Source organism: Cyprinus carpio, chromosome B1 (genome assembly GCF_018340385.1).
Source record: "Cyprinus carpio isolate SPL01 chromosome B1, ASM1834038v1, whole genome shotgun sequence".
Lineage (NCBI taxonomy): Eukaryota > Metazoa > Chordata > Actinopteri > Cypriniformes > Cyprinidae > Cyprinus > Cyprinus carpio.
This window is the reverse complement of record NC_056597.1, coordinates 10,938,470-10,952,603: the sequence shown is the minus strand read 5'-3', so window position 1 is coordinate 10,952,603 and position 14,134 is coordinate 10,938,470. Positions and strand designations below refer to the sequence as shown.

General features: G+C 35.0%; 1 protein-coding gene across 17 annotated transcripts in view; it reads right to left on the bottom strand.

The window, feature by feature from the left end:
* The window catches only part of LOC109087252 (teneurin-3-like), a 497,439-nt gene that overhangs the window by 269,289 nt on the left and 214,016 nt on the right, over nt 1–14,134 (bottom strand). For 7 of the 17 annotated variants that reach the window (XM_042716553.1, XM_042716554.1, XM_042716556.1 and 4 more), the window contains exon 1: nt 1,070–1,695. The exons of 1 other annotated variant lie outside the window; for it this stretch is intronic. The gene's annotated coding sequence lies outside the window, so the exon portion shown is untranslated. Of the gene's footprint in view, nt 1–1,069; nt 1,696–14,134 lie in introns of those variants that run through there. 9 more of the 17 variants (XM_042716558.1, XM_042716567.1, XM_042716559.1 and 6 more) reach the window with 3 other exon arrangements.

Here is a 14,134-nt window from a genome sequence, read left to right as displayed (position 1 = left end):
TGCTAAATGCATAAATGTAAATGTAAGAACTGTAGTGGAAGAAAAATGACTAGGTGAAGTTAAGTTAACGATTAGAGATTTTCTGTAAAACAGTTATTTTAAGACATCTTCAGCACAATGTGGAGGAGAATTAGTTGATGCTGCATACAGCAGTTTCCCTCAGATAAAGCATGTCTGTATGAAACACTCACAAACAACTTTAACACATGTAATCTGAGCAGAGGAATATTGTAATATTGTTCACATAGGATACAGTAACAATGTCAATACAACTACTTTCATAACTATATATGTATTATTTCAATTATTGTAATTGCTTGTAAAACACAAACTTACACCTTAAGATTAATAAAAAATAAGTTAATAAAAAATGTGACGTATAAGTTATATAGATGCAGGTATAGCCTGGCATTCTTATGTTATTTATTTTTTATATCTATTTTATATATGACTTTATTTTTGTTTATTTTACTGATCTGACGTCTTTATCATCAACTTGCAGTACACTGTTCATTTTTAACGTCATTACAGTAAATGCATATAAGTTGTCAGAAGTGTAGAGCTAAGAACTATTATTAATATGAAACAATTTCAAGCTGTTGGGCTGTACAGACACCTTTTTTTTTTACCTTTTTTTTCACTGACAGACAACGGAAAAGTCAAGTAGATTAAGTTATTAAAACGACGGTGAAACTCTGTGTGCTCTTATTAATATACAGTGACGCTTACAAGCACCGCACGTGAACACATTTACAACCTGTGTGTACCTATTGTCTTCACTATGATTTACTTCAACATTCGCTTGACTAAGCTATACATTCTGAAAGTGATGCATTTTATACGACGAACCCGGTTTCTCTCTCTTAATTTTCATTATTGATGTGTTTTTTTTTTTTTTTTTTTTTTTTTTTTTTTTTTTTTTATCTGACAATAAAAAAAGCAAGCTTTAAAAAAAAATTTAATTAAAATTACCCTGCCTTACCCTGTTTTATTTTCTATAAAAAAAAAAAAGGTAGCCTAACTAGTGTGTAAGTTAGCGTTCGCGCATGCTGGCCATCGGTGTTCTTACCTGCTGTTGATGTGTTTCAGCATCCCATTGACAAAACTTCACTAAACGACGGTCAAGTTCGGGGAAAGACAAAACAGGGAGATGTTTCTTGCAAAACAAGTCCTCCTCGCTCGCTTCAAACAGCAACTCCCGTCCAAACGATAGTCCGGAGAGCGCGAGAGTCACTCAGATGTTGACAGATAGATGTTTCTATCTCCTCTCTGAAAAGCAAGAGCAAACGGAGGAGATTGGTCGGGGGTGATCGATGTGTCCAGCGCTCATGTGCGTAAATGCCGAATATCAGCCACCACCGTCAGGAAACACCGAGATACGGAGTTACCCGAGCTGCCGCTGTTTCCTCACAGAGATACAACAAAGCCGGGAATGCGCGCGAGCATGTCTACCTGAAAGCGCTGCGAGAGTACAGATAATTCGCACAAGAGTGTGTTTCCTCAGCTCTGGATCTGGCTCGGCGCTACTGGTCCCCCCGCTGCGTCCAATCAGTGCGCTATGTGTCTGTATCCAGCACCGGATCAGTGATAAATGAAGGGTCATCCATGACTAACGCCGAACCCTGATGAATGACTTTCACAAGCTCGTCGTCATCATCGTGTCTCTGGCTGATAGCGACTGTAAGCAGCTCATGGGTTTGGCTCTGTTTTACGTTTTCATTCGGGATGCGAAGTTTATTCTAATCGAGGAGCAGCACAGCGCTTGCAAGTGTAATTTTGCATGCTCAAAGTTATCACTTCCCCTGACCCGAAACAACACCAAACATGTCCTATATAATAAAACATAAAAAATAACAGATTTTTTTTTCCTTTCTTTTATATTTATGGTAAAAACCAAAATGGCAGCTGTCAGAACTTTACTGTATTTTTTAAATATAAATAAATAAATGATGTTGTACCAAAATTGTGTCAAATGCCGTTACAAGATTTATTGGGTGGTATTTTGATGACATGCTACCTTACAATGCTTTTATGTCATTAAATTATAATTCATTTAATACGATGTTAATATACTGACATATTTTAGTCACACATATCCAAATCTGTTTGTAAAATGATGAACTAGTTATTTAAAAATGAAGCCTTAACTAAAGGATACTTTACCTGACTAATACCTAAAGCTAAATCAAAACAAACAAACTATATATAAGTAAATATATAAATAAGGCAATTCACATTTTTTACCTCTGAAATTTTTTTTTCTTTAGTATTTCACAGTAAAAATACATATGCTGTATTTAAACAATAAGGTTCATTAGTTAACATTAGTTAACTACTTTAGTTAAGATAACCTAAGAATGAATAATACTTCTACAGCATTTATTAATCTTAGTTCGTTAATTTCAACATTTACTAATGCATTATTAAAATCAAAAGTTGTGCTTTTTAACATTAGTTAATGCACTGTGAATTAACATGAACTAACAATGAACGATTGTATTTTCATCAACTAACATTAACAAAGATTAATAAATACTGTAATAAATGTATTGCTCATTGTTCATTCACATTAGTTAATACATTAAATAACATTAACTAATGGATCCTTATTGTAAAGTGTTACCAATTGTTTTGTAAGGCATATTGCAAGGCAGCTTCCAGTTAAACAGTTTTTACTTAATTTTAACACTGATATTTTCTTTTGCATATTTTATTTTATTATTATTTTTGCAGTGTACATACTGAAAGCCATATGTCCACTAATATTCACTAATCTCCTTTCTTCTAATATATGTTCATTTTGAAATACTATATACAGTATGTGATATTTAACTAATTTTAAATTAGAACAGTTGCCAATTCTGTCACATTTACGAAGCCAGTGCAGGTGTACGTTACAACAGTGCCATAACCATCCATTTCCCCAAACACCAACATATATAGCCTATTGCAAAATAAACCTCAAACATCACCCCGAAGGGGTTTATCGTGTTACAATGATCGTCAGACTGCTACTTTCCAAATAAATAAGCTGACATGAAATATTGATCTGAAATGAAATTATTTTATTGTGTGAGAAGAAAGAGGCCGAGGAGTTTTTAGGACAGGAGCACGAAACACGCTTCCTGTTAAAGCCCTGAACAACGTGTATTTTGCAACAGTGACTGGCCGACTGTACATTACACGGCCACTTAAAAAATAAATAAATCAATAAATAAATGCATGAACATGAAATATTGTTTTATAATTTTTTTATATATTGATTTTAAAAAAAATAAAAGATAATTAGATTAAAGTGACCGTAGGTTTTTCATATTATACACTGTATGAACAGAATGTAAGAACATAAGGAAAAACAACACAAAAGCAAGATGCCTCCATCCTGAAGATGAATGAAGAGTGCACAAACAGTCTTGTAAGTTAAAACTGGCACTGCCATTGAAGCAAACCTCCGATGCCCCCTGACCCCATCCACCTGCTCCCAGCACCTACACTTGTGGAAAGTTCAAATATTTCCACAAAGTCCTGTGAAGCTTAGTAACTACACAAGACTTTTTGAGTGAAAGGAGCAGCAGCTGCAATTTTAGCAAGTTTTGGTGCCTGACCCGGCTTAACCCAGAGTGGTGTGCTTCTCGGTTAAAAACACCTGAAGAGATCCTCAGCCCCACACTTCATGCAGGCAGGAGAGCACTCAATTACCCTCTACCAAACTCACGCAAATTCAGTGCATCCTTGTTTCTATGGCAGATTTCTATTTTAGTATTTTCCGTGAAAAATTGTTTCTTTCATTTACAGTTTCACACATTTTAAAGATACCTTTGACTGTTTGTCCATAGAGTTCACAGCAACTCAGTGTGCAGAACAACACAAACAGTTTTTGCTTTAATATGTAAAACGTACCTTGGTTTGTTTATAAAGTTAGCAGTAATTCACGTGTCACATGTCAACATTGAAGGGTTTTAGAAGCCTGGCTTAAATGTGCTGAGCTAAATGAATGTAATCAGGTCTTCTCCTCAAGTTTCAGTCAGGATTAATTTCAGAGTTACTCTGTAAATGGTATGAATTATTAATTTCGCTGACACCCAGAAGAACAAAAGTACAAGGGAGTGGTATGTCGGCAAATCTAGAGCTTGTGCTGAAGGCTGAGGTATATTTTTAACGTGGAGGACACGTTTACCTTTGCCCAAGAGTGACTATATCACACTCCTGTGCAAAAATTTAATTGCAACAACTATTGTAAAATGGGACATTTAATTTATAATTCCAATTGTTATGCATAACGAAATAGTTCTGTGGGGGATCATCATATTACTAAAGGCCTATTTATATCATTTATTTTTTAACTTTCCCCATATTTTGTTCTGCATATTCAAATACATAAAATAAACCACTATTAATAATTCTCTTTGTCAGTAAATGTGATGCAAGCAAGTAGCAACATAAATTCAGATATTAAGACAACTCTCTCAAACCATACATTAGTATCACATGTCTTATTTTATTATATGCATGCTCTATATTTTCTAACAAATGCTCTATATTTTCTTTTAACTCAATAATAACTCAAGTCCACGTGGAATCAGCATGCACAGAACTCAGCAGATTAAGCTGTTGTTTATAAAATTCTACACATCCCCTACAACTTTGTTATATTAATATTCTGGATTACTTAAACAGCTGCTGGACTTTTTCAGTGGACAGCATTTTATATATAAATATACATGAATGAAAACGAGGCTATGAGGGAATGTTTTAGCAAACACATTTATCCAAGGCATATAAAGATTCATATAAATGAAAGCAATTATTCATTTAGCAAACACATTTATCCAAGGTATATAAGGATTGATTTTAATTTGTCAACAAGCCAATACAGTACTCTAAGCTTAGCACATTTTACCATATTTAAATCTATTATGCAGAATATTACAGACTTAGTCCAATAATCATAGCTTAGAATTTTTAATTGTTCATAAAGAATAGTCCATTTAAAGATGGTAAACATTTGAGCTTTGTTTTTGACTGTGTTAACATTTAATCAGCCTTTGGCCAAATTCAACATAGGAAATTTCACTTACGTACAGACTTTGCATTAGGAGCCACTTTCAATAAAGAGAATTGTTATTTTTCTATTCAGACCAGACTTCCCATTTATCAAAATCAATCCACATGGAGCCTCTTCTCTAAACACAGAGGGAACTAAATTTTCAATGAAGTGAAATGTTAATAAGGTAATCAAAACAAAAGTGTTGTAGTGGTGTTCAGGAAGATGTGGGGTGGAGGTGGGGGGTCCAGTGATAAAATAGGTAAATAAATAAATAAATAAATAAGAGGAGGAAAGATAAAAGGACCCCTGGTGTTCTAGATGAGCTCCAACCAAATAGAAATCATTCATACCATCTGTGAGATAAACCCAAAATTAACATCATCAAAGTGTCTCATCTCCCCCTGCTTTCACCCTTCATCACTTCCTCTCTCACTCTCACTCTCTTTTTCTCTTTCTCCCACTGCAGGACACAAACACTCCCTCACACACAGCCCAATTTTCCACCCACACCAAAACATACCCACCATCCAACCCGCAGACGCGCACACACTCACACACCTGGGGGTCCAGATTGGAGAAATGCAGTCCAGGATGCAGATCCATTCACCTGCTGCACTAAAGTTGTGAGCACACAAACAAAAGATGTTATTGTTTTAACCTGTTTTCCATTTTAGCCCCAGATTTTAGAAAGGATATCAAGTGGGGACCTAACACGGGACCAAAATATAGTAAGTTTAGCGTACGGATACTACTGTTCAAATGTTGGGGGTCAGTAAGATTTAATTTTTTTATTTGTTAATGAAAATTAAATGAAATCAATTAAATGGAGATCAGTAAAGATATTTATAATGTTAAAAATAGATTTATGTTACATAAATGCTGTTCTTTGAAACTATCTATTCATCAAACTATCCTGCCAAATAGTGTCAAATATATATATATATATGTATATTTATAATATATATATATATATATATATATATATAATATATTACACTATTTGGCAGGATAGTTTGATGAATATATATATATATATATATATATATCTATATATATATAGAGTATATATATATTATATATATATATATATATATATATATAAATAATAGTAATAGTAACAAATTTAACACTATACTTTGTCTTATATTACCATTTAATTACATTAAATCAGGCTGCCAAAAACAATGGCTGCAGGAGTGATAGCAAATTTGACATCTTCCTCTCGTCTGACCAACATATTCAGTCCCTCAGTATTTTTTTTGTAAAGTCACAGAAACATTATCATGATTTTTTTTTTTCTTTTGCTATTGGAGAAAATTTGACTTTGAGTAATGGTTGCTGAAAATTTAGCTTTGCCATCACAGTTGTAATTTAAAATTTAATAAAAAAAATAAACAGTCTATTTTAAATTGTTATAATAGTTCTCAGTTTTACTGTTATTACTGTATTTTCCGTTAAACATATGCACGTTCCCACTTCTGGGTTGCAAACCAACAGTTAAGAACTAAACTCCAGAAGAAGAAGAGGTAGAAAACATGTTCCTTCCCACTTCTTTGGTGCTGGCCCAGTGTGTGTTTAAGTATGTGTGTGTGAGAGAGAGACTGCTGCCGCTTGGTCAGTGCCTCTGGGGCGGCCTCGAGTGGGCAGCAGATGCTGGCAGTGACAGACCCTGACTTCACTCCATGCTTGACTACATACAGAGCGCATCCTGTCCCTGAGTGTCCACAAATGCAAAACTTCCATCTTGTCCTGCACGCTGACAGACACTCAGCTGGCACACACAACTCGCTGCACCAGGATAGGAGATTAGACGCAGATATCCACTCAAAGGCACTGAGCTCTGCATGTGATGGCTATGCCGATACAATCCTACCTGCTGCAGAACAGCAACATGATACACAGAGTAATAAATAGTGCATAATACATATTAATGTATATCCACGTCACCCGGGCCTTCACACACGCGGCCCGTTCCCTCTCCTAATTATTGTCTGGAGCTCTGTCATGGATGTGTGGGAGTGTCTCAGTTTGGCATCTGTACGCTAGGACGGTGCACTGATGGTGCTGCACCATGAGGCAGTGAGAAATAGCCCTCCCCACCTCCATGGGAGCATCCCTCACACGGCCACTGAAGTGTTAGGACGAGTCAATGTCATCCCTTTCTCTCTCTAGGCTGTGAGGTCCCCCTCATCTCCAGCCAGCTAGGGCATAGAACTGGAAACCTCCAGATGTGTCACGTGACCATCAGCCTCTGCAGATGCACATCGCTAGTTCTTTCACTACGGGGGGTTACGTGTGTTCATGTGCCACAGAAGCTTGCAGAGTGCTGTGTACACAATGCTGTGTAAATAATATTGGTATAATTGCATACATGAAATGAGAATTGAATACATGATGTGTACATATATGTTGCGAATGTGATAAGACATGCAGCAGACGGTAGATTAGAGTGCAGACAGATGGATAAAAAAAGTGTTTGTGTGCATTTACAAAACAACAACATTCATATTATTTTCTGTTCGTAACTGAAACAAAACTACCATTAACAAAAAACATCTGTAGTCATCTGCAAAACATACTGTAATAATTAGGAAAGGGGAAAGGTTGCAGCTTCGGCTACATGAGGAGTAGGGACTTAACTTCTTATTTTCTCTTTATTTCTGTGGTCGGACAGAAATTGTGTGCCATCGTGCAGTCGACAATTTTTGAAACAGATGGGTTTGTCTTCACCACTTTATGAACTAGCTTGTAACAAGAATGTATAAAATACTGTATAAAAGAAGCATTTCCTTTTCTTGAGCTACAGTTTTCTTTTTGTTCATGGCTATTATAATGGGAGGTGATCAGGCGCTGAAATGTGCCATTTTTAATATTGTGCTGAGAGGTTGTTGCGGTTGTCATCAATAGTGGAAAGCACAGCAACAATGTTGTCAACTTTTCTTTAGATTGTCCATGGCTCGATATTCCTTCCAAAAACAAACAACAAAATTCTAATTTCAAGTGTTGTCCTGCCACAGTAACACATGAAAAACAAGGGAAAAAAGTGCAGATTTTTTATTTTATTTTTAAATCGCCATTTTTGGTTGTTCTTACACAACAGAATTTAGTTTGATTATAAAATGTAAAAAAAATTTCTGTCCAAATACATTGTTTAAAAAAACCCAAAAACATTTATTTCCCCATCGAGACTGCACCGAACCCTTTCAATGTTAAATAGGCCTAAATAATTTACATTATAGTTTTAATAAAAAAATAAAAAAACTTATGTACCGTATATCCAATAATAATAATAATAATCTTAAAACATTTAAGCATCAAATGTAATTTATGAGGAGTTAAGCCTTTGCCATCAAAACCAGCACATTTGATCCCTCCTTTCCTTCAAAACTTGACGCCCATATTGTCATGGGCCCTTTTTTTTAGGAGCTCCGTGTAATCTAGTACGCCCATTCAATTTAGCAAACTGAGCTTTTTAATAATATGCTTCCAGTGGGCAGAGAAAATAGTGTTTCAAGACTGCATTTACTCTCCAACACAGACGCCTGCCCTGTGCGCTTTCGCCGTACCGCTCCATGTATCATGCACAAGCCACAATAAATTCATTCCCTTTATTCCCTGACCTCCATCAATTTGACAATGTCACACCATATTTCATGACTGACCCCAACTGCAGATATGGGTCCATGCTGTACCTACATCTGAACTGAGCTGAGCAACAAGAGCAGCTGATTAATTTAACCTGTTCCCGCTCTACCTGGCACATGTTACAGACAGCACTAGATGGAATGCATCCATTTTCCCTTCCTTTTCTCCTTGTAGATTAGTGTTGAGATATTGAAAGTCTTGGACAATGATTCCAGTCTGCCTCTTTGACATGCACAGCATTTTCTGTTCCTCTTTTTCGCCCCTAGACGTTTACTCTTCGTTTTGTTGTGCTTTGATACTTTGATTGGATTTTCTGTTTGATTGTTTTTCCCTGTATATTGAGGTCTTGCTCTCTTTCAACTGTCTGCCTCACACTTTGTTCTTCATTAACCTGTGCAATCAATACAGCATCTTAGAGGCAATCCATATGTAGCCTAATAAAGAATACAGTCAAGTTCGAGCGAGTCGTTCTACTCTGAAATCCTCAGTGACATTTTATGACTGAAGGGACTAGTTCAGCCAAGATGCATGGTGGTTTGGCTGCTTGCAGCTTTCAGGGGCATTCCTGTAAGATTTGTCATGATGAGCAGTTGACACGTTCACACTAAGCTGGAAGCAACAATTCACAAGAAGGTCAAACATACACGCACATACACGTACTGGATCAGACGTGAGAAGTTGTGACAACACAAACACGATAAAAGAAAATCAGACACACTCATATCCGGGGGAATTCCAACCGAGGGTGGGCCTATTGTGGGATGGGGGCATTGAAAAAGTGCCAGGAAAGTGAGTGATGTGCATGTGGGAGATCACGTGTGTGTATCGGCAGCCAGTCTAAACACAGGAAGTAGAAGCACAAATCAACTGTTGCCATCATTAGCTGATCTGATCTCATTTCTTAATCCTACAGATATGACTTCACAGACTGGACCAGCGCTGTTTGTGTTTAAGCAGACACAATAAACCACTTTCAGTAGCGATGCCATTGAGATTGCAGACTAAGTGCTTGTCCTGTTTATAAATCTGTGGGAAACAGGATACAGTGAAGTTCTAACAACAGACTAAAAAAAAAAAAAATTATTAAAAGCAAACACCAGCTAAATATTAATAATAATAATAATAATAATAATATATAAATAAATATTATTAAATTAAATTAAATTAAATTAAATTAAATTAAATTAAATTAAATTAAATTAAATTAAATTAAATTAAATTAAATTAAATTAAAGCACTAACACAATTCTTTTTCCAAAGATTGACTGAGTTCTTTTTGTGTTCATCTATGAGAGTAAATATTTTTCAAAGGCTGATTATCAAAACTTTAGCGGATGATGATAAATGAAGCATACATGATGCGAATTCATCAACTAATCAAACATCTAATATCTAAGCTCCATTTTGTTTATGATTTTTGGCTGAAACTATTTAAAAATCATTCCAAGTATGCGCAAAGAAATCATCAGAATTAATTTGCCACGCTTCATTTAATAGCAAAAGACAGATTATGTCAAACACTGTTGGACTGGAATAATGTTTTGCTTTCAGGTAGGATATTATCTGAGGCATTATGGCCATTTACGAACTATTACTTAATTGATAAAAAGCACTGTAATCTTTTTCCTCTTAAAATAATTGCCATGTACCGCTATAGCTGTCAGCGTCAGTCTCTACGTAGACAATCACAAGTCCAGACCACCAAGTGGGAGTTTGACTGACACTTTAGAGAAGGAACGCACATTTGATTCCTTTAAAAAGAAAGGTATAAAATTTCTGTTTAATTTTCCCTGTGGAGAGGCTTGCTTTCTAAAAGAGGAATTTGGAGAGAAAAAAAAATCAAGTGGCGGAAGCCAAGAAGAAAATGGAGATCACATTATTACAACACACTTATGCCGTGCCATGGTTCTAATTTTGGAGCACAAACAACAGGTCGGCAAAATAAAACAACAGGCCTGTGGGGAAAGGGGTGATATTATTATAATTTGTTGGAGAGTGTAAAAAAGAAATGTTGTAATGATTCAACTCATATGGTGCTATGCAGTAATAGATGGCTGGAAGCATTTTGCTTGAGGAGACAGTAATCACTAGCAGGTACGCACTGGCAGTGATGTCATTCCACAGAGGAGCTGTTGCAGGCTGTAGTAGAGAGGGGTAATTTGATGCTTTCACTGCGGCTGTGGGACGACGCTCCAGCTTTAGCCCCATAGGTACAGGCCTACATGGGTGCTACATGTATCGTCTTACTAAAAGCACTGCGTTTATCACTGCGAATCTGGCCATCCTGGGACTTTTCCGTGTGCTTGCAGGAACCCTGAGAGGTTGTTGGTAACGGGGCTCCGGATGACCTTTCAAGCTACATGCCAACGAATGAAAGATGCAATCTGCCACCTACTGACGTGATATGTCTCATTATGTTAATACAGGGCTGTTCTCAGTCTCCCGTGACAGAGCTGACTTTCGACCTAGTTTTAAGATGCTGGGAAGAGCCCTTCAGATTCTACTTATATTGGGCCTACTTATGTCTAACAGAGGATGAATATTACCTGCTGAAAGCCTATTATTAGAGTGTTCATACATTTGAATTTGACTCTGAATAGGGACAACTCGCTCATCTGCTATCAAACAACACTAATGTAAAGTCACCGGAGATCTCTCTCTCACACACACTTTTACATTTCCTTTTAATTTATGGGCTTTTAGCCTTTACTTTATAGGACATAGAGCTGACATAAAAGTATTAGGGACGAGAAAGGAAGTGGGACATGACGTATGCCGAACTTAAACCGGGCTCCTCGTGAGAACATAGCTTTTTGTATATGTATATGTGTTGTGTGTATGCTCTAAATTTCCCTTTTATTGATGAACAATGAATAAATGAATTAAGCAGTGAATATATGTGTTCAACTTAATTTATATATAGTTAATTAATTATATAAAATATATTAAACTAAAGCAGTTCTTTTGTATATACATATCTGAAATAACTGTTTTTTTTTAACATATTTTAAAAATGTATTTCACTGCTGGCAAAGCTGCAATCATTCTAAAATGTTGATTTTGTAGTAACTTATTAATAATGGTTCTTATTATTATCAATGTTCAAAACTGACAGTGTTTTTGCTGCTTGATATTTCAGCATAAATCATGATATTTTTTCTTCTTTGGATCCTTTGATAAACAGAAAATCCAAAAGAACAGCATTAATCTAAAACAGAACACTTATGTAAGATTATAATGTCTTACTGTTACTTTTGATATGTTTATTGTGTACTTTCTGAAAAGTATTATTATTATTTTTTTTCATCTCTCTTACTTACCCCGAACTTTTGGTAATGTATCATGGTTTCCACAAAAATATTAAGCAGCACAATTGTTTTCAACACTGATAATAAAATGTTTCCTGATCATCATGTGACACTGAAGACCGGAGTACTGGCTGCTGAAAATTCAGCTCTGCCATCAAAACAGTAATTTTAAGATGTAATAATATTTCACAATGTTACTATATTTACTGTTTTATATATACTATATATATATATATATATATATATATATATATATATATATATATATAGTAAATATAGTATATATATATATATAAATAAAGTAAATATAGTATAATATATATATATATATATATATATATATATAATAAAGTAAATATAGTAATATATATATATATATATATATATATATATATATATATATATATATATATATATACCTATATATATAATATATATATATATATATATATATATATATATATATAATTTCATTCATATTCAAGACATGCTAGAACACATGATGAGTTTCACACATCTGCTTACGAGGCTGTTTCAAGAAGACCCACTCAGTCCCCGAGGATATTTGGGCCTCTTATAGATTCACTGTATATGATTGAGGGTTTGTTTTTACTGATTAAAAAAAAAAAGCACCAATCAGATCCAATTACACAATATTTCTCTGACTAAGGCTGCTCGGCTCACATCCCGTCATGTTCGTAATGTGACTCACTCCCTCCGTCCCATGTGGAACAGCTTTGCATGTGGTTTTCATAACTCAACACCTTTAGAGAAATAATCCGTGTGATCTGTTGGGAAGCTAAAGTGACAGCTAACAAAAATGGACAGTTTTTGTCTTCATGAGGAAATGATTAGCATTTACTGAGCTGCCTTGAGGGTGTAATTGACCACTGGAGTGTGTGTAGTAAGAGAGCGAGGGGGACACGTCAACGCCGTGGTCAGCGGTGTTATTCACAGCGGGGGCCGGCTGTTGTGATTAGCATGTGGAGTTATCTGATTCCTGCACAATGGGAGGTGGCCGTGCAGGTGAGCTGATATATTATCCGTTGCTATGGAAGAGGACATCTACCTTTAATGAAATAGGCTTTCTTTTTCTCTTTTCTACATTTTGATGTGACAAATGGAGAATGGTTTACGAATGAAGCAGACGCTTTGTGGCCGTCTGTCCTAAGAGTCTCGTCTGTAAAGGTCACCTTTCAAATGTTTCGCCACCATTTCCATTCCCCTGTCAGACTCAAGGATTGTTGATTGGGATTGTTACTATGAGTAATAATAATAAAAAAAGATTGAAAAATGAGTGAGATGGACATTTTATTTATGCAACTGTCATTCAGCTGCTCATCAATGTTGTTATCTTCAACCTGTCAAGATGCTGTTTTGAACTGAATGGTGCATATTAATAAAGTCTCATTCATATCATTTCAATTCCTTCTTATCAGTCATCAATGGAGCACAAAACGCTGGCCTTTAAAATAATAATGCTATTGAAATGATTTTGCCTCTGCTTACAAGCTCAACTGGATGGCTTTTAGAGCCAAAAAATATGCTTTCTAAGATAGGCCACATTTCACAAAACCACTTTTACAATTATTGGTAACACTTTACAATAAGGTCTCATTTGTTAACACGCATTAACTAACACGAATAAGCAATGCCAATATATTTTTACAGAATTTATTAACCTTTGTTAATGTTAGTTAATGAAATGTTTGTGCTCATGTCAGTTAACAGAGCTAACATTAACATACAACTTTTGATCTTAATATTTGATTAGATCAATAAATGTTGTAGAAGTATTGCTAATTGTTAGTTCATGTTAACAAATATTAACAAATTAAAACAATTAACAATACTTCTACAACATGTATTATTATCTGTAATGTTAATCTTAATGTTTAATAAATACATTATAAATGCATTTTTAAGATCAAAAGTGACAGTTCATTATATTACATTGACAAAGGTTAATAAATTCAGTAAAACTATATTGCCAATGTTAGTTCATGTTAGTTAATGCATGTTAACAAATGAAACCTTATTGTAAAGTGTTACCTGATTATTAGATCTATATATGCCTAATCTTAAAATAAGACCAAAAGCGAAGAAGAAAAAATAAATAAATAAAATAAAAGCC